General features: G+C 40.8%; 1 protein-coding gene across 3 annotated transcripts in view; it reads left to right on the forward strand.

Annotated features, from left to right (window-relative positions):
* PDZD2 (PDZ domain containing 2) overlaps positions 1-21184 on the forward strand; it is a 371146-nt gene that overhangs the window by 75962 nt on the left and 274000 nt on the right. The window lies entirely within an intron of this gene.

Below are 21184 nucleotides of genomic sequence, written 5' to 3' on the forward strand. Positions count from 1 at the left end.
CTTATGACCAAAATTGAGCCCAAAATCTCTGTTGCTGACCAACACACTTGTTAAATGAGGTATGCCCCGTTATATTACCTTTCTTGAATCCCTTCAGTTGTTGAGTCAGTAACACGATTCTTAATCTGGTTCATTTTGATTTTACTTGTCAAAGGGTGATCACATGACAGCTGCCAAGCATCTGAATTTTGATTATGTGATCATGGGGATGCCGCAACAGTGTGAGAAATGGTTGTCAGTCACTTTTTTCAGTTGTAACTTCGAGCAGTCACTAAACAAATGGTTGTAAGTCAAGGACTACCTGTACTCATTAAAAGCTTCGTCAAATTCATTCTCAGGTAAACTTTGCGAACTTTTATTTTTAACTGAATTTTTAAATTTAATATCTTCATTGTTTTATATTGCGTTTTATTCTATGTCTGCGAACTGTCTAGGGTCGCCTTTGGCGAGATGAACAGCGTACAAGTTTGATAAGTGAATAAATAAATTAACTAATCTCCCGTAGCTTTTGCATTGATTCTTGCTAACTTCCTTTTGTATAGGAGAACAATAACAACATTCTTCCAATCGGCCAGCACAAATACAGGTGTCATATTCAAGTCACTGTCTATAGAGAGTCTCAAATCATCGAGGTCATGATTGTCCCAAAGATCCTTTTCCAAAAGGCAACTGGCCTTCCTTGGTTTTTTTCTTTGAAAAAATTTCATTTCTCATCCAAGAAGCTACTTCAGTTGTAACTGACTCCCCACAAGTTCTTGGATGAGAAGCAAAATGTTTTCAAGGAAAAAACCCAAGAAAAACATATTTGGAACAAATTGCATCCGTATCTTACTGTTTCTCAATTTAACACTGTCTGCATTTTCATAGTATTTATAACTGACTTTTCATTATCTTTTTCCTTGAGTAACTAACCTAAATAGCATTTCTTTCGATTCTATTCCCCATTGATTACTGTTATTCTTATACAAACATTTTCCTGGTCTATTTGCATCTAGGAAATAAAAAATGGCAATATTAGCCAAATTTGACTGATTTTGACAGAAAACCAGGAAAGACCATCCCTCAATAGAATTAATGGTCGGAAATCCCAAGCTTGTAAGCTAAGATTATTAAAATACCATTTTCATATAGTTTGCTAAGAAAATTGCCTGAACATGTCCATGTAGAGTAGACATTGGGAGGTTTGCTGATTTGTTTCCTAAACAAAAGTACGTGAATCTATACCAGGCAAATGAGATTTCACTTTCTTTGCTTATACAGGTAGTTCTCAACTTAAGACCACAACAGAGCCCAATTTTTCTGTTGTTAAGTGAGACATTTGTTAAGTGAGTTTTGCCCCATTTTACGACCTTTCTTGCCACAGCTGTTAAGTGAATTGCTGCAGTTGCTAAGTTAGTAACCCGGTTGTTAAGTGAATCTGGTTTCGCCATTGACTTTGCTTGTCAAAAACTCACAAAAGGTGATCGTATGACCTTGGGACACAGCAACGGTCATACGTATTGCAAAGTATTTGAATTTGGATCACATGATTATGGGGATGCTGCAAAGTTTGTAACTGTGAAAAATGGTCATAGTCAATTTTTTCAGTGCCTTTGAAACTTTGACTGGTCATTAAATGAACTGTTGTAAGTTGAGGGGATGCAGTGGCTCAGTGGCTAAGCTTGTTGATCGAAAGGTTGGCAGTTCAGCGGTTCGAATCCCTAGTAAGGGGGTGAGCTCCCATTATTTGTCCCAGCTTCTGCCAGCCTAGCAGTTCGAAAGCAGGTAAAAAATGCAAGTAGAAAAATAGGGACCACCTTTGGTGGGAAGGTAACAGCGTTTCGTGCACTTTTGGCATTTAGTCATGCTGGCCACATGACCATGGAGACGTCTTCGGATAGCGCTGGCTCTTCGGCTTTGAAACGGAGATGAGCATTGAGTCAGGAACAATTAGCACATATGTGCAAGGGAAACCTTTACCTTTATCTTAAGTTGAGGACTACCTGTATGCTTATGAAAGATTTCTTTAATGTGATAAGATAAAAATTGGTGATGTATCTGTATGTTCTAAATGCAGCACACAGGGAACAGGATTGTTGTCACTAAGGGATGTAGTCCTAAAGTGTCCTGTCAGGACCTCATGGTTCATTAAGTGGGAAGAGGCAGGAATCCCAGGAGGACCATAGGCAGAGGTGGATTTCAGCAGGTTCTGACCAGTTCTGGAGAACCGGTAGCGGAAATTTTGAGTAGTTTGGAAAACTGGAGTCACAGCTGATCGGGAGGAAATGGGGATTTTGTAGTAACCTTCCCCTGGATTGGGGTGGGAATAGAGATTTTACAGTATCCTTATTCTGCCACACCCACCAAGCCATGCCCACCATGCCATGCCATGCCCACCAAGCCACACCCGCTGAATCGGTAGTAAAAATTTTTGAAACCCACCACTGAGCATAGGGGAGATATAAAGATGCCACTAGTAGGTGCTACTGAGTGCAGGAGGATGGGAGGGTATGTGAGAAACTAGCAGGGAAGGTCACGAATTGTGACCATGTGACTATTGGAAGCTGTAGTGGTTGCAACTTTGGTTATAAGTTCACTTTTTGATAATAACTTGAAGAGTTACAGAACGAACAGTCGTAAGCCAAGGACTACCCATATGTCCTTTTTTTCCTGCTCGCACGCAAAATGTTTCACAAAAATGGCCCTCTGCAGCTACCCTTGCCTGCAAAAGTTTAGATGCCCCTAGTCAAATTCCGTGTTTCAATAAATCCATAACGGAACAGAAGCTGCTACAGAGTTCAGCACAATCTCTTTCTGCAAATTTGGACGCGTGTTTAATATTTATGTGCAGTTGTTTACCAACTCAAAATATGAAACAAATGACTGTGGCAGGTGCAAAAGTTTGGATACTTTTCCAAGTATGATTCAAGGCTTTTTTTGTTTTTTTCTTTTTTATAAAGTTGATAAGACTCCAAGAGGTAATTGAATTGTTGGGTTTCCAAGTGAACACAGATACTCTAATTCTTCTAACCTCTCAGTTGTGACTGTTTTTTTGTCTACTTTCAATAACCATGGGATCCTATATGCAGCTGTCTGAATATTGGAAAATAATGATAACATCCTTTTTACAAAGCAAGGGGACGCTTTGCAAATATCTAAATGTTTCAAGCTAGCAATTTCAACTGGGAGAGATGTTCAATATTTGCAGCCCAGAATGGTTCTTGGTGTTGTCTGAGCTTGGGGAGACATTGTTAGGAAATGTAAGTTATGTGGAACTGCTGAAGTCAAGGGAAAACCTGGAAAACAAGAGGGGAAAAAATCTCTATTAAAACTGCCTGAAAATCTAGTTATATTTGTAAAGTAGAACCCCTTTATTACTGCAAACTATCTACTGAAAAGTTTAACTGCCAGTAGTTGGCCACAGTAAAACTTAGCTTACGCAACAGCAATCTATCACAAAGGTGCTTTTTCAAGAGGCAACTGGACTTTCTTGTTTTTTCTTCGAAGACGTTTCGCTTCTCATCCAAGAAGCTTCTTCAGCTCTGACAGGATAGTGGGAAATGGAAAGATTTATACTCCTTGCAGACAGCTGGTCATCTGCATCCTTTTAGAGGGTGGTTGAAGTACTTGGAGGTTTATCTGTGTCCTCAGGGTCACCTGAGTAGCGCTCCTGGTTCCTGTAGTCTGCATTTTTTTCTCTGGAAATCCATTCCTACTCCTACACCATTCAAAGGGTGTTCATCCCAAATTGTATAGCTAAAAGTCTATGGAGATTCTCAGTCATCCAGGAGAAGCTAAACATCTTCAAAGAAAAAACAAGAAAGTCCAGTTGCTTCCTGAAAAAGCACCTTTGGGACAACCATGACCTGGATGACTGAGATTCGCTGCAGACTAATAGCAATCTATATGCAGGTAATCCTGGATTTACAATGGTTACTTAGCAACCATTCAAAATTATGATGAACCCCACAAAAGGTACTTACATTCCATTTCTGAAGTTCTAATGGCTACCCTTGCCAGAAGTCAAGTCATCTCATTTTGGTTGCTCATCGTCAGGATGGTGTTTGTAGCATCCCATGGGCACGTGACTGCAATTTACAACTTTTTTTTGGGCTCAAAATGTCTGATTTTCAGCAAAAATACCCCATAGTGAACAGTGATGATGATGATATTATCCACTCAGTTATGTCTGAGTCTTGGCGCTTCTATGGGCCAGGTGTCTCTACATCTTCCCATCTTGCACTGCTTCTTTGAGTTGTTCTATGCTGTGGCTGGTGTCAGCTTTGATGGTGTCCAGCCACCGTGTTCTTTGGCGGCCTGGTTTCCTTTTAGCGCTAACTCTTCCTAATATAACTGCTTCCTCCAGTGAATTTCCCCACGTGACATGGTCAAAATAAGTGAGGCGCAGTTTCGCGATTTTGCCTTCGTGGTGAACAATGATCACAACGGCTACTTAACAACCACAACGAAAATGATTGTAAAATTGGGTCAGCCACATGATGACCTGCTTTATGACTGTCACGACTTATAACCATGATGGTCGTAAATTGAGGACTACCCAATATTGTATTTGACAAAAGGAAAACTCAGCACAAAAATCATTGTCTAAGGGTGCAAAAGAAAACACTGAAAAGGCAGAAACAGGTTGGAACAAAATGCTTGGGGCTGACAAAACAAGAATTGAACTCCAAATGACACAAGGTCCATTTGGAGTGGGAAAAAAGGGGCATTTGAAGAAGAAGAAGAAAAAAAAAACATTTGTCAGCCATTAAGCACAGGGGTGGCTCTATTATGCTTTGGGGTTTTGCGGTAGCCAAAAGCATTAAAAAAAAGTGTGTGGGTGGAATCAAGATTGGATGTAGCTAGAGACTAATTTCTTGCAGTTAGTGGAGAAAAAAGAAGCTGACAAAAGCTTCAGTTGGATATTTCAGCAGGATAGCCAAACGGAAAGTATTTCCAGATCAACCAGGAAGCATTTGGGGGGTGGGTGGGGGGGGTGGGAGAACTCGTAAACATGCTCTCCCTGAAAGACACATGACAATATTTTTGGTTTAGAAGATTCTGCAAAAAAACATCCAAAAATGAGAACCAAAATGCTCTTCACTGGTTACAGGGAAGCTGTCATTTCTGCAGAAATAGGTTGTTCAAAGTATTGATTGAAAGAATGTCCAATTTCCTGCACTTGTCATACCGTACTCATAATTTTGTTTGAAAGCCCATTCTGGGGCTTTGACTTGCAATGACTCATTGGCTTGCAATGAAATGGAAGAAGGCGGCTAAAATTAGAACCAACACATTAGAAGGACAATCATTCTAGGGATGCACTCCATTGTTTCTTGATACTGTCAGGCTTATTTCTAGGCATTTCTATTAGAATTGATTACAGACGTCAACAAACATACCAATCTCAATAAAAAAAAAAGACGACAGACTAATTTAAAGGCAATCTTTTTGTTCAAATAAGTCCTTTCTAATGCCCTTTCTCAAGCTATCCACTGTGATGGGATGCAGGTGTATTTTTTAATGTATGAAAATGACATCATATTCAACTGCAACTTTATCTTTAAAAATCTGAGCGATAAAAAAATACCTTACCCTACAAGAAATACTGGACTCCAAACAGATACGAAGCCTTCTCTTGCAGGGATCTATTCTTTATATGGGGAGGAGGGGTTGAGGGACTATTCCATTCATGTTCAGTTTAAGGACCAAGAGCCAGCTTGGTCTGTGGCCAACTTGCAATGACCAACTTGCCGTGGCCAACTCACTTTGGGACAACTGGCTGTGGGACAAGAGTTAAACTAATATCAAAGAAATGGTGGAGTGGAATCATTAAAGAAAGGATGCCAAAGTGGGGAACAAAATACATTTTAAATTATTTTAAATCATTAAATTGAATTGTTGAATTTTCCCCATGGTAAGTTGTCATACAGAGAGTTGGATGTGGCGAGTTGTCCCATTCTGTCAGAAGAAAGAGCAGGGCTTGAAACGACCTAAGACAATTCCTAACATCTGAGCAATAAATAAAATGAGCAGTTGGCACATTGCTTACCTTGTTATCAGTCTTACAGAGCAATGGTTTGTATTTCTGTTTAAATTGGTTCTTTCACCTCTATATGTGTGTAGGGGAACACTGAGATGACCTTGGAGATGGTATACAGTGATCAGTAATGAAACATGAGCTTAGCCCAAGAAAACAAGAAAATGTGAGAAAGAAACTAAAGATTGCCCTGCCTTGAGTCTCTTTGCTCTAAGAGGCCAGGTTGTCAGACTTTCAAATTTCTGTTAATACAGGTGTCAGGCCTGGAAGCCATCTTTTGTCTTGGGTCTTCAGGCCTGCTACATTTACTTCTGTGAGAAACTGGGATGTGGGATTGTATGGAGCAGGGGAGATATATAGTCGTAATAACATTCCTTTCTCAGGGAGTCAAGGACATCTTGCCCTGCACCTGGAGGAGTGTGACTGGGAGGCGTCTCCAGATGGGATGGTGCTTTGATTGGACCATGTGATGGACATGTGGGTGCTGGGCAGGGACCTGGACTTTCCTTTGGGTGTGGAAAACCTGAAAGCTTTCAGATTCGGGTTTTCCCAGATGTGCCAATATGACATCTTTAATAAAATGGAACTTTGAGGAACTTCAAGCCTCAGAGTCTTCTTTTGTTGGGGGTGTTACTTGGAACCCTGACAGCAGATAGTTCTCAACTTACAACAGGTCGCTTAGCAACCTCTTGAAGTCATAGCAGAGCCCCCCAAAAGGTACTTATGACCCAGTTCTGAAGTTCCAAGATCTACTCACCGCTCCCACAAGTCCTGTGGCCACATTTTGGCCACATTTCAGCAACCAGACTGCATTTCAGATTGTTTGCAACATCCCATGGTCACAGGGCTCCATATTTACGATGCTTTTGAAAAAAAAAAGTTTTACTTCCTGTTTTCAGCAAAAGTGCCCCATAATGAACAATAGATTTACTTAAAGACCACCACAAAAAGAAATCAAGTCAGTCACACAATGATCTGCTTTACGACTGTAATGACTTAATGAGCAAACTGGTCAGGTTCCATTACGGTTGTAAATTGAGGACTACTTATATAGCCTATGTCAACAAAGTAGAATTCTAGTATTTTTTTTTTTTTTTTTGCATTTCTGTTTTCCGACCTAGTTTACCTGAAGGAGCTACAAGTTGTTAGCATATGTAAATTTAATGCAAATTTGTGTGTTCTTTGTTTGGGGATTATATTTGCTACTTCGAGAAACAACCTTATAATAATTGGGCTATTCAGTACCTGTGCCTTAGTAGTATCGGTAGTGGAATATAGTACTGAAGATAATTATAAGTAGCACATTTATATTTTGCTGTTACTAATGTCGACTGATTATTAGGAAGCAGTGAGAAGCAGGGTCTGCCTATATGTAATTAATTTAAACTGCATGTGAATAATTAATCTGTTACACAATTTACAGGCTGCAAAATGCAGAGCAAACTTAAACTCCACATTACTGCTGGGTAGAACCAAAAAACGAGACATGCAATCAAAAGAAAAGACACAAAAAAGCTCTAATTGAGGCAGATATTCCTACCCCTTCTTTCTCTAAGATTACCCCACAATATTTGGGAACTGCCATTTTACCAGTTAGTACATACTACGTCAGAGGTCTCCAACCTTGGCAACTTTAAGACTTATGGACTTCAACTCCCAGAATTCCTCAGCCAGCTTTGCTGGTTGAGGAATTCTGGGAGTTGAAGTCCACAAGTCTTAAAGTTGCCAAGGTTGTAAACCCCTGTACTAGGTCATCCCACTTTACAATCCAGGTAGAACATAATTCAAATGCAACTTGTTTGATAGATTTCAGGTAAAAAATTGTGAAGCCCAAACTAGGACACAGCAGAAGCTAAGTTTGTCAACACCACCTGAGAAAGCTAACAACAAACTCCTATGTCCAATACTAAGAGGCCTATAAATTCAAGTTCTTGGGGAAAAAGCAAACAAGAGATGTTACAGCAAGAACTGCAGTTGTATCTTCCACTGTAGATCTTTATCAACAACTGGAGAGATCTTTATCAACAACTGGAGGGAAGTGTTGTGTCTTGCCCGCTCTCACCGCAGCCGGGGCCTTCTTATCTGCTTCCGAACGCTGAGGAATGTCCTAGTATGCCTCCCGGCCCCAGCCCTGGCTCCATGCCCAGACAGGCTGAGGAGGAGGAAGCACCTCCCGGCCCCAGCCCTGGCTCCATGCCCAGACAGGCTGAGGAGGAGGAAGCACCTCCCGGCCCCAGCCCTGGCTCCATGCCCAGGCAAACGGAGCAATTAGACCCCTCCCCCTCCCCCACAGCATGTGAGCCTGAGGGAGGTCAATTACCAACAGCTGCCGACTGGAGTGACCCTCGCTTCAGAAGAATTGATAGGCGGCGGCGTCAGAAGGAAGGGAGGGGCAGGCCTGGATAAGTGCTGAGTCATGGAGCCACACCCCATGGCCTATATAAAGGATCTGCTTTCTGGCATTCTCTGAGTCAGGCAAAGTCGAACATATCTTGCTGAAGTCACTTTCTGGTCTCCTGCCTGCCTTGAGGACTTTGCTAGGACTTTGGCAGAGCTGCAGGCACGCCTGATTCGGATTTCCCTGACCCGGCCATCAGCGGAGGAGTGGGACACGACAGGAAGTCCATTAGTTTATGGACTTCCGAAGACCATTTGGTCCATCGCCATTAGATAAACTTTTGGATTGTATTAAGCCATAGTTGTTAGGCACAAGGAACCAAGAAGTACACAAGTTATTTAGAGTTGTTGTTTTATTGTTGTTGTTCGCGCCTGTAGATAGGAATCTTGCCAGACTGAAGCACAAATCTAGATATACCCTGTGAAGCAGGGGTCTCCAACTTGGCAACTTTTAAGACTTGTGGACTTCAACTCCCAAAACCCCTCAGCCAGCAAAGCTGGCTGAGAATTCTGGGAGTTGAAGTCCACAAGTCTTAAAGTTTCCAAGGTTGGAGACCCCTGCTGCGAAGGGTTAGGGAAGGCCCAATCTGGCTCTCTTCCTGCATGCCAAGGATTCCAGACTGATATGTTTCTTGGGACTCTCTTCCTCCTATGACTCTGTACCTTATTCCATCCATCATGATGGTTTTGTCAACTCCCCCGCACCAAAAAAAAAAAAAAAAACCCACAGCGGGATGAAATAGCAAATATACATTGAAATAAATGTCAAGCATGCTGCATTATGACTTCGTGTGAGAATCCAGGCTTGTCTAGAGGTCTCTTACATTGATGCCATGCCATAAAATGTGGATGTAACGATTTGACAATTGGAGCCTAGGAGGAAGAGTTAACTCAAGAACAACAAAGAGGAGCCAGAGAAATTATCACTGCTGTCTTGGCCTTAGGTGCTTTGGAGAATGGGTTGAGCCTCTCCTCTCTGTGAAAGCACCTCAAATATGGGAAGAATACCAACCAAGACAGAGTGGGCCTATCATTCTAGGAATAATTGGCTGAAATTATTGTGATATATTCAGCCCAGTTTTTACTGCTACTTGTTCACCATGTAAGTGTCACCTTAATGAGGTGTGTCTTACTTGGAGAAAATGCAGTCTCGCTGATTCTCTTGGAAGCCTTCAGACCCATCGTTAGACTGAACTGAAATTCTCTCAGGACTAGATTTCTCTAAATTGATTTAGTAAATGGATTAAACCAAAGAAAACCTCCTGATGAATCAGCAAAGACCAAAGATTTGAGGGTTAGGAGCAAGCTTTTCAGGAGATTTGGCTCATTGTCAAATGGGTCCTTCTATTCTGAGTAGATGTGTCTCCAAAGAGAACTCTGCTGACGCCGTTTCCTGGCAGCTAAATGAACGAGAGCATCAGCTCAAGCTAATAGAACCTACATCAGCGGGAACGTTGGCTGAAGAACTGAGTTGCTTTCATGGGAATGTGGAGGAGAGTATCCCAGTCTTGTACAAATATAAAGTTCCTATTTGGGCTTAATTGCTACATTTTCTTGGAAACACTTTATAGCAGCTGCCTCTACAAAATATGTTAAATAATGAGGTTTTAAAAACATGGGCACAAATATTTAAGCTGATTGCATCTGAATATAATTAATATAATTATTAATATAATATAATTATAATATAATTATTAATAATAGAATTAATACAATAGAATTATTAATATAATTAAAATGTTAAACCTTTTGTGACATTAGAAAGAGAATCTATGGTTTAAAATTCTATGAACAATTCACTTTTTCTTTTCATTTTCTTGTAGCACGATGCAACAGAAGCCAAATCTCCTGAAAAGCTTGCTCCTATCCCTCAAATCTTTGGCATTTAAAACTGGTCTTTGCTGATTCATCAGTAGCCTTTCTTTGATTTCAGCCATGTATTAATTGACAGAAATCTAGTCCTGAGAGAATATTAGTTCAGTCTAACGATGGGTATGAAGGCTTCCAAGAGAATTAGTGAGTCTGCATTTTCTCCAAGCAAGACATACTTCATTAAGGTGACATTTATATTGTGAACAGGTAGCAGTAAGAACTGGGCTGAATATATCACAATAATTTCAGCTAATTATTCCTAGAATGATAGGCCTACTCTTTCTTGGTTGGTATTCTTCCCATATTAGACGTGCTTTCACAGACAGGAGAAGATCAACTTATTCTCCAAAGCAGGGGTCTTCAACCTTGGCAACTTTAAGACTTGCAGACTTCAACTCCCAGAATTCCTCAGCCAGCAAAGCTCTGGGAGTTGAAGTCCACAAGTCTTAAAGTTCCCAAGGTTGGAGACCCCTGCTGCAAAGCACTTGAGGCCAAGACAAGAAGTAATGGATGGAAGCTCAATAAAGAGTGATTCAACCTACAATTAAGGAGAAATTTTCTGTCTGTGAAATTATCATCAGTGAACCGGTTTGGCTCTTTGTGAATGTTCCATCACTGGATTTTTTTAAAGAAAAGACTGGACAGTCATTTGTTTGGAATTGTATAGGGCAGAGGTTTTCAAACTGCTGGCTGGAGAATTCTGGGAGTTGAAGTCCACAAGTCTTCAAGCTGCCAAGTTTGGGGACCCCTGGTATAGGATTTTCTGCTTGAGACAGGGGATTGGACTAGAAGACCTCCAAAGTCCCTTCCAACTCTGTTGTTCTGAATTGTGTAATTTTTGAGAACCACAAATCATTAAAAAGGAAGAAAGAAATTGTTTTGCTTCCAGGAAAATATCATTAAAACAGGTTTGTCTGATTGTCCAACTTCAGTGAGGATTTTATAACACCACTCTGGATTTTCAAAGTGAAATTAAATATGTAAATAAATCAGAATAAACTAGGGACCTCTGAGCTGGCTTGCATTGATTCCTGGTGAATGCGTAGAGAAAGACCCATCATTCTAACTTGAAATTATGGGACAATTCATAGCTGTTCCCTGGACATCTCGGTAACCATTCCCCTCCCCCCATCTATTCCCTGTATATAAAGAAAAGAAAAGAAATTTATAGTTATTACGGCTACTTGATCTGGCTTACAAAAATGACCACTAGATGCTACCGAAGAGATACAGAAACCTCTAAACAATTGTTTGCCATCTGTTGCCCACTGTGATCTTTGCAGCTCAGATTTGACAGGTATACCAAGAGATATCTTTGCATTTTAATCACATAAAGCTAGTTATTGCAGCACAGTAAAACACATGGGCAATGGTACTAGATGTTCATAGCTCTAATAAAACCTCAACCAAAGTTTACACTCTGTGTGTTATGGCCTACCCATGGCTTGTTTCTTAATCTATGATTTCCTGGATGCACTCATTAAATTTAAATGAATGTGGCTGGGTGCACAATACATGTTTAAACAAAAGCAAAACAAAAGCAAAACCAGAACAACTAGACACAAGGACAATTCCCCCCACCCCGAACGCAATCACTCTGCTTAAGAACTAATTCCTACAACACTGTCAAATAATTTACTAAGACTGTAATACTATTCTTCTTTTCTTCCTTACTAGTATCTATCTTTTCCCACTTATTACTATAACCATTTTGCTTGTATCTTTCTATTATATTGTTTTTATTTGTTTCCTAGTACGATTTGATAGCTTATTAGTAACCTTGACTATCCCTAAGTGTTGTATCTTTTTATTCTTGAAGAATGTGTTTTATTCTCCTTATGTATACTAGGAGCATATACACCAAAGACAAAGTCCTTGTGTATCCAATCACACTTGGCCAATAAAGAATTCTATTCTATTCTATTCTATTCTATTCTATTCTATTCTATTCTATTCTATTCTATTCTATTCTATTCTATTCTATTCTATTCTGTCAGGGATTAATGTGATGTATGAACCAGCCTCTGTGTGAAAGACTACTATGTAAAGATTTTGTCAGTTGGTTGTCCACATCAACACATGTCCATCAAAGGGTAGAGCCAGTCATGTGGCCTCGATCCAAGAAAATGCATAAAAACTCTTTATACATTTAACTCTTTATATCAGGGGTGTCAAACTCAAGGCCCGCGGGCTGGATCTGGCCTGTGGAGTGCTTAGATCTGGCCCGCGGGCACACCCTGGAAACAGCAAAGGACTGGCCTGTGATGCCTCTGCCAGTGAAAACGGAGCTAGGTAGGACCACGCATGGCCCTCCTGAGCTCCGTTTTCTCTGGCAGAGCGCTTGGGCCATCAGAGGTGACCCCAATGTGCATGATGTCAAGCTGGCCACACCCAACCTGGCCACACCCACCCGCCTCCCACCAAGGTCAAACACAATCCTGATACGGCCCTCAAATCAAGTTTGACACCCCTGCTTCATAAGATTTAAGAGTGGTCTACAGCAGTGGTAGTCAACCTCGTCCCTACTGCCCACTAGTGGGCGTTCCAGCTTTCATGGTGGGTGGTAGGGGCTTTGTCCAATACTGAAGCACTTTCCTTTTTTAAAAAATTAATTGACTTTTTAAAAAAAATTCATAGCATTATTTAAAATCATTTTCATTAGGTTTTCATAAAATTCTCCGTGACAATTTAAATTTCTGAAAATATACTATTTGTATCGCCTGTGCATAAGTTTAGTTCACATTACGTAAGTGAAACTAAATGGCACTATAGTGCGACTGCAAACAAAAGAGCCTCGTCCCAGAATAGCTCGCGCATCTCCCCCCACACCACCCAGCTGTAACAGACAAGCAGAGCTGGTAGCCGGCACCCCCCCCCCCCAAACCCAATCCACGATACGCGAGAGGCATGCACAGACGACGATACACGGCACATTACTTGTGGAGCCAGTGGGCGGTTAGAAAATTTTACTACTAACAGAGATACAAAAGTGAGTTGTAGGTATAAAAAAGTTGAGTACCCCTGGTCCACAATTTTGCCTTCCCAATGATGTATCTGGTTAACAGTTTAGATAATTATTTGACATGAAGATCCATGGACATGATTTATTTCAAACATTAACTTTTGCTAAATTTGGATTTGAAGATGAGGCAGGAGGTCGGACATATCATTGTACAAAGCATACTTTGTGCCATTAGTGCAAAAATGTTGAGCTAATTTATAGACCAGTGTTATTTTCCCATCAGAGGGGGGAAAACCCACTGGAGATTTTATATTAAGATTGTATCCTTCAGTCTAGCCACCCCTTTGAAAAATCTAGTTTGGCATAGTTGCAGAGGGATACTTAGCAGCACATTGCCTGCAATCTCTTTCGGGCTCTGTGATGATTGGATCAAATTGAGAGTAATTACCTCAATAGATTTGGGAAGTATTTATGTTGGAAGCCCCATCTTGTTGCAGCTGGTAATAACTTCTGCTAGTCTTTGCAATCTTAGGCGTAAGGTATTGATTGAGTTCAAACGGTGGGGAGCTGGAGGGTCAGCCCTACAAGTGTGCCCTGCCCTGCCCTAGTCTTGGGAAGATTGGGACTCCGAGGATTAGTTCAGCCCTGCTCTTAACAGCAACTGGCCTGAAAAAGTGGGGAAAAGAGGGGAAAAAAGCCACTTCTAAAGCCATTTCTGAAAAAACAGGAGAATTTAAGGACCAGAATGAGAAATAAACACATAAAACCTGCCCAAATGTTTGGGTGTGTAGTATTCAAATGGCCTGTTTGGATGGCAGCCAGCATCTTTTCAGTATGAGCTCTGCTGAACATTGCTAGATTGTGTTATTTTAAAGAGCTGTTCTGGAAGTCCTGTAAAAAAAACACACAACAGAAATAATGCAATGCTTAACAGATACTTTAGATAGGGGTGGCGAAAAAAAAAGTCCCTGGGTTTGTGATTTTTAAACAGGCACTGCTTATGAAAAGACCATAAGAACAATCAAATATATTGAAGACCCGTAAAACTCTAATACAAAACCAATAAGCATTTCACATTAAAGCCCTAAAATATTAAAGGCTTGAGAGATGAAATCTGTTTTTAACTCTGTCCTAAGTACGCGGATAACCACGCGGGTAAGTATGCGGATAAGGTGGCTCAGGGGCTAGGACATTGAGCTTGTTGATCGAAAGGTCGGCAGCTCAACAGTTCGAATCCCTAGTGCTGCAGTGTAAGCTCCCGTTACTTGTTCCAGCTTCTGCCAACCTAGCAATTTCGAAAGCACGTAAAAATGCAAATAGAAAAAATAGGGACCACCTTAGTGGGAAGGTAACAGCATTCCGTGCGCCTTTGGCGTTGAGTCATGCTGGCCACATGACCACGGAGACGTCTTTGGACAGCGCTGGCTCTTTGGCTTTGAAACGGAGATGAGCACCGCCCCCTAGAGTTGGCAACGACTAGCACGTATGTGCAAGGGGAAACTTTACCTTTTAAGTAATCCTCGACTTATGACCACAACTGAGTCCAAAGTTTCTGCTGCTAAGAAAGAATGTTGATAAGTGAATTCTGCCCCATTTTATGACCTTTCTTGCCACGGTTGTTAAGTGAATCACTTCAGTTGTTACGTGAATAACACTGTTGTTAAGTTAATCTGGCTTCCCCATTGACTTTGCTTGTCAGAGGGTTGCAAAGACACTACAACCTTCATAAATATATGCCGGTTGCCAATGTCTACATTTTGATTATGTGACCATGGGGATGCTGCAAAAATTGTAAGTGTGAAAAATGGTCACAAGTCATTTTTCTCAGTCCTGTTGTAACTTCAAATGATCATTAAATGAAAGGCTGTACTGTAAATCACGGACTACCTGTAATTCAGCTATATTATTATTATTATTATTATTATTATTTATTTGATTTTTATACCGCCCTTCTCCCGAAGGACTCAGGGCGGTGTACAGGCAGAAGTAAAAAGACAATAACAATGTACAATTTAAAATGCAAATTTAAAAAACTTATTATAATTAGCCTGAAAACTTTAAAATATATAAAAACTAAAATCCCCTTTAAAATTAATAATAAGAATTTAAAAAATTTAAAAAACCGATAAAATTTTAAGCCAGCCCTGCGCGAATGAAAAGATGTGTCTTCAGTTCGCGGCGGAAGGTCCGAAGGTCAGGTATTTGGCATAAACCCGGGGGAAGCTCGTTCCAGAGTGTGAGCCCCCACAGAGAAGGACCTTCCCCTGGGGGCCGCCAGCCGACATTGCTTGGCGGACGGCACCCTGAGAAGTCCCTCTCTATGGGAGCGTACGGGTCGGTGGGAGGCGTGTGGTAACAGCAGGCGGTCCCGTAAGTACCCAGGTCCTAAGCCATGGAGCGCTTTAAAGGTCGTAACCAACACCTTAAAGTGGGAATTTCTTTTCTACTCTAAAGTAATGGAATCGTTTTAATTATGGCTTAATGCATTGTAAACCATGGTCCAAGGACTAATATTTTTGCAGTTTAGGGCAACTGTAATTTATCCAATGAAATATGGTTAAGGAAATAAGTTACTACAATGTGTGAAGCAGAGTGTACTTTGAAAATTATGCAGCAGTGACAGGTATGGAAGGCTTATAGAACATCAGTAAAAATAGCTGAGCTGTATTATATCTTTAAAAAAACAACAACCAAGTACAATAACAAAGGATACCTGAGTGCTAGAAACAACTAATTCCATTTTCCACTGGTGGGTAAGTTATTGGCCACACTGTGTTCACAATGATCTTGTTTAATATATTGATTTTTCTGGCTCAAAATATGATTTAGCTACTCCATCATGCCATGTTAAGACACCCGATTCTGCTATAGCATTTTATTCTTCTGCCCTAGAAGGATATACAAAAGGAAGGAAGAGCTGCCCTCTGGAGAACATAATCACTGCAGCAATTGCATTAAGTGAACTTTTATTGATTAGGCTTGCAATGGGACTGCAGTGTCAATTGCAGGATAAACTAGGAGGGTTATCAGATCTTAAGGAGACTTAAAACCCCAGGTGGGTGTTCTGAAATGCCCAAAGGAATAATGCAGAGGGTTGCAAGTGATTCCCAAGAGATTTTGGATGAGGTCTTTGTTTGGTGAGATTTTTGGTCCATCCTGCTCTGCAGATGCAAGGTTGAGAACCCAGGTCCTTCACTGCTTCTAAGAAATATAGTAGACATTGGCTACTGCACACAAAAAATAATTCTTTTTTTTTTTTGCAGTCCCTATTTTGTTTTTCTTTTTTCTTTTCTGTTGTTTGAATATGCCATAAACAACATTAAAAAAAAAAGTGTTGCATAGATATAGATTGATAGATTATAGATAAATGATAGATAGATTGACGATAGATGATAGATTGATAGATGATATATAGATAGATAAATAGATCATAGATTGATAGATGATAGATATAGATAGATGATAGAATAGAATAGAATAGAATAGAATAGAATAGAATAGAATAGAATAGAATAGAACAGAATAGATTTTTTTGTTGGCCAAGTGTAATTGGACACACAAGGAATTTGTCTTGGTGCATATGCTCTCAGGGTTCATCAAGAATTCTAAGGTACAACATTTGATGATAGTCATAGGGTACAAATAAGCAATCAGGAAACAATCAATAGATGATTGATAGATGATAGATATAGTGACAGATAGAGAGATTGATAGAGAGATAGATAGATGATAGAGCGAGATAGGAGATAGATAAATGATACATAGATGATAGATACTGTCGATAGACAGACAAACAGACAGACAGACAGACAGATATGTGTGCGTGCACACACACCCCTGAGCCCCGCCCCACCCCCAAGATGTGTTTTGTGTTTGGAATTCCTGGCCCCTGGAAGAGATTTGTCTGGCCACAATGAGATTCTTGTTGCTTTCTGACCAGCTCTCTTATCAAAGAAATTTCCCATAGGAGGAACTAGGGAACCAAATTAATCACATTTTCAGATGGGCCAGCATCTTGCTGAATGTCTTCGATTTCCTGATTTCTCACGAGGAGCTGGGAATAGTCAGATGTAAATACTCTACTTCAATGGACAAAGGAGTCTAAATCTGAAAAGCTGCAGTACAAGTAAGCATGTTGTTGGGGTTACAAACAAGTCTTCAGATATTCTGTGTGTTAAAAATGCACATATGGCATCAGACCCTTTTAGCCTGGCTTATGTACATTGGGTAAATCATAATATTTGTTCCGTTTTGGCTTAGAAATTACATGAGCAAAGTTATTTTGGTTTTGCCTTTTCCTTCCGTCTCCAGATTTCCTTATTCAGAAAACAGCTTGATTCAGATCAGAAAAATTTCTACTGGTCGGGTGTCCAAAGTAGGGGATTAGCTGATTACTTATTTACTTACTTACTTACTTAGGCACATTGTTACACGGAATGCTGTTACTTTCTCACCAAAGTGGTACCTATTTCTCTACTCACATTTGCATGCTTTTGAACTGCTAGTTTGGCAGGAGGAATTAATGGTAATGTTAGAAGAAATCCGGGTTTGTTCTGGGCCAGGTTAAAGAGCACAGGGCAACTGTTTGAAATGGAGGTAGAATTTAATTGAAAGCAAAACGGACTGCCTAGCATTCAGAGTTGGGAGAAAATAAAGTTTTCTCACCCTGAGAGGTGAATAAATCTTCATCTCTGTGTGCCGAGATGTTGACCCTGAGTGATTTATTTATTTATTTATTTATTTATTAAATTTTTATACCGCCCTTCTCCCGAAGGACTCAGGGCGGTGTACAGCCAAAGATAAAACACAAAATATATACAATTAAAACAACATTTAAAACATAGCAGATTATAAAAGGCTGATAATTCAAAATTTAGATTTTAAAATTTTTAAATATTAGCAAAACCCCAAATTTAAAATTCAACACTATTATGCCAGTCCCGCTTGAATAAATAAGTGTGTTTTGAGCTCACGACGGAAAGTCCGAAGATCAGGCACTTGACGTAGGCCAGGGGGAAGTTCATTCCAGAGCGTCGCTGCCCGCACAGAGAAGGCCCTACTCCTGGGGGCCGCCAGCCGACACTGTTTGGCGGACGGCACCCTGAGGAGACCCTCTCTGTGAGAGCGTAGGGGTCGGTGGGAGGCAAAGGGTAACAGCAGGCGGTCTCGTAAGTACCCGGGTCCTAAGCCATGGAGCGCTTTAAAGTGGTAACCAAAATCTTGAAGCGCACCCGAAAAACCACAGGAAGCCAGTGCAGACTATGGAGTAGTGATGTTACGTGGGAGCCACGAGCGGCTCCCATTACTACTCGCGCAGCCGCATTCTGGACTAACTGTAGCCTCCGGGTGCACCTCAAGGGCAGCCCCATGTAGAGAGCATTGCAGTAATCCAACCTAGACGTAACCAGAGCGTGAGTGACCGTGCATAAGGCATCCCGGTCAAGGAAGGGACGCAGCTGGCAGACCAAGCGAACTTGGTAAAAGGCCCTCCTGGAGACGGCTGCCAGATGTTCATCAAAGGACAGCCGTCCATCCAGGAGGACGCCCAAGTTGCGAACCACCTCCTTTGGGGCCACTAACTCACCCCCGACAGTCAGCTGCGGATGCAGCTGACTGTACCGGGGTGCCGGCATCCACAGCCACTCCGTCTTGGAGGGATTGAGCTTGAGTCTGTTTCTCCCCATCCAGACCCGTACAGCCTCCAAGCACCGGGACAGCACTTCGACCTGGAGTGATAGCTCCAGGTCTGGGAAATCTTATTGTATACATAAAGGATTTTCATATCATGAGGGGATTTTTTTATGGTTTTGATTCAGTTGTTCAGAATATTTGCCAATTTCTTAGAGAGAGACTAAATACTCAGTTTTAGGCCAAGTATCAATATAGGCCAGGGGTGTCAAACTGAATTTCTTTGAGGGTTGGATCAGCATGGTAGCTGTCCTCTGCGGGCCAGCCAGGAGGGGGGAGACGGAACGAATGCCTCCTGAAGCACCCTGCAGGCCAAAATAGGGTGCGGGGTGGCCCTGTGCACGGCCTCCCCATGCCCCGTTTTCGGCCTGGACTTTGCAGGACAAAATGGGGTTATATTTTGGCTGACTGAGTGCTGCACGAGGCCATCTAGGCTTAAAATGGGGCATGGGGGAGCTGCACGCGGCCCCCACGCGGCCCATTTTGGCTGCCAGAGGCATCGGGATCAGTCCTTTGCTATTTCCAGACCATCCCCACGGCCAAGTTTAAGCACCCTGTGGGGCAGATCAAGATCCACGGGCCTTGAGTTTGACACCCCTGATATAGGCAGAAAAGCTTAAGCAGTCTCTGGTTTTACAGCTTGGGGTTCACTGTCGGGTAAGCGATGATCAGGATTGGTGAGTCACCAAGAGTAATCTTGGTGACAAGAATGATATGAGGGTCTTGGCTTCTCACAATAACAACCTCATTCAACTTCAGATGTTTGTTCATTGTGGCCCATCTATGAATCTGATGTTGAGATGGAACAGCTGTTATCTAGTTCAATTTGTTAGAATTTTTAAGGCTACGAAATGCCAAAATCTTGTCTCATTTTAATGAGTTTTTTTTTAAAAAAACCCACTTATTAAAATAAACTGGATAAAAATGTTTTGATAATGCTCTATTTCCACTCACATTGAATACAAATAAAAATATGATAGTGTGCTTTTTTGAGCAAATGGAAAGTCATAAAACACTGTTTGGATAGGACTGGAGAATGTCTAGCGTGAGGCCTTTAAAAACAGCGTCTAAAGAAGATAATGGAAAACCACATCTGAAAGTTTCAAATGGAGTTCTTTTAATTACCCTTTTATTTCTTTTTGTAGAAGTCAGGAAATGGGTCTTGAGGGCTTTTTAGAAATTCCATTGGGAAGGACATATAAGGAAGGAAAAGCACAATTTGTTAGGGAATGAAACAAAAGTTTGCATGTAATCAGGATATCCCAAAATGTTGTACGACAGGTTTGATAAGTGAATCCGGAAAAATATTTGTATAATATTGTTGTTTGAGTATTTCACTCCACCCTTCTTAACAAACCATTTTAAGATAGATTTGATGACAATTCTGACTTCATAAGATATCTATATAGAGTATCATTTTTCAGACTTAAAACCATCTGGGTAGATTTTTTAGGCCATTCATTATTTTTACAGACACTGGATTAGGAATCTAGTCACAGAGACTTGGAAGAAAATCATATGGTTTTATGAAACTGTTCATTCATTAACACTAACAATAATTAAGAACTGCTGAGAGTTGAATGGCATGTAAATTAATAATAGTGAAAAGAGAGAACAAGTATGACTTGAAAACTGTCATTATTAAATAACTGAGTTTGTACAGTGAACCAAGCCAACCTGTAATGTAGCATTTTTGCATTTTGGCTTAACATATTATGCAAATCTAAGCAATACACAGCTTTGCTGGCTGAGGGATTCTGGGAGTTGAAGTCCACAAGTCTTAAAGTTGCCAAGGTTGGAGACCCCTGACGTAGGGTATTGTATGTTCAAACCCAGTTGTAGCCTACTCAATAAACCATGATTGATCATGCAATCATAGGTCCATGGAGGTCTTCTAATTCAGCCTCTTGTCCAGGGCAGAAATTCTCAAATCATGACATAGTGAAATGTGTGAATGGCTTGGTTTGCACATCACACTAATCCATAATCTGAACATCAGAACGTCTGGGTTCAACCACACATTGAACTGAAGTGAAACAAAGGGTGTTTTTTTTTTTGTGATTCAGTACAATGGATGAACCTGGCAAAAGGCAGCATTTTCTTGAGATGCTATGGTAGTTCTTTTAAAAACTTTGACTCTTGGACAAAAGGTTAACAATTGTTGGTATCTAAACTTAGTTTTGGTTTTTTTAAAGAATATTTTTACTTACTAGTTTTTATCTCACCTTTATTACATTATGTGCTAC

Source organism: Ahaetulla prasina, chromosome 2 (assembly GCF_028640845.1).
Source record: "Ahaetulla prasina isolate Xishuangbanna chromosome 2, ASM2864084v1, whole genome shotgun sequence".
In the NCBI taxonomy this organism is placed as follows: Eukaryota; Metazoa; Chordata; class Lepidosauria; order Squamata; family Colubridae; genus Ahaetulla; species Ahaetulla prasina.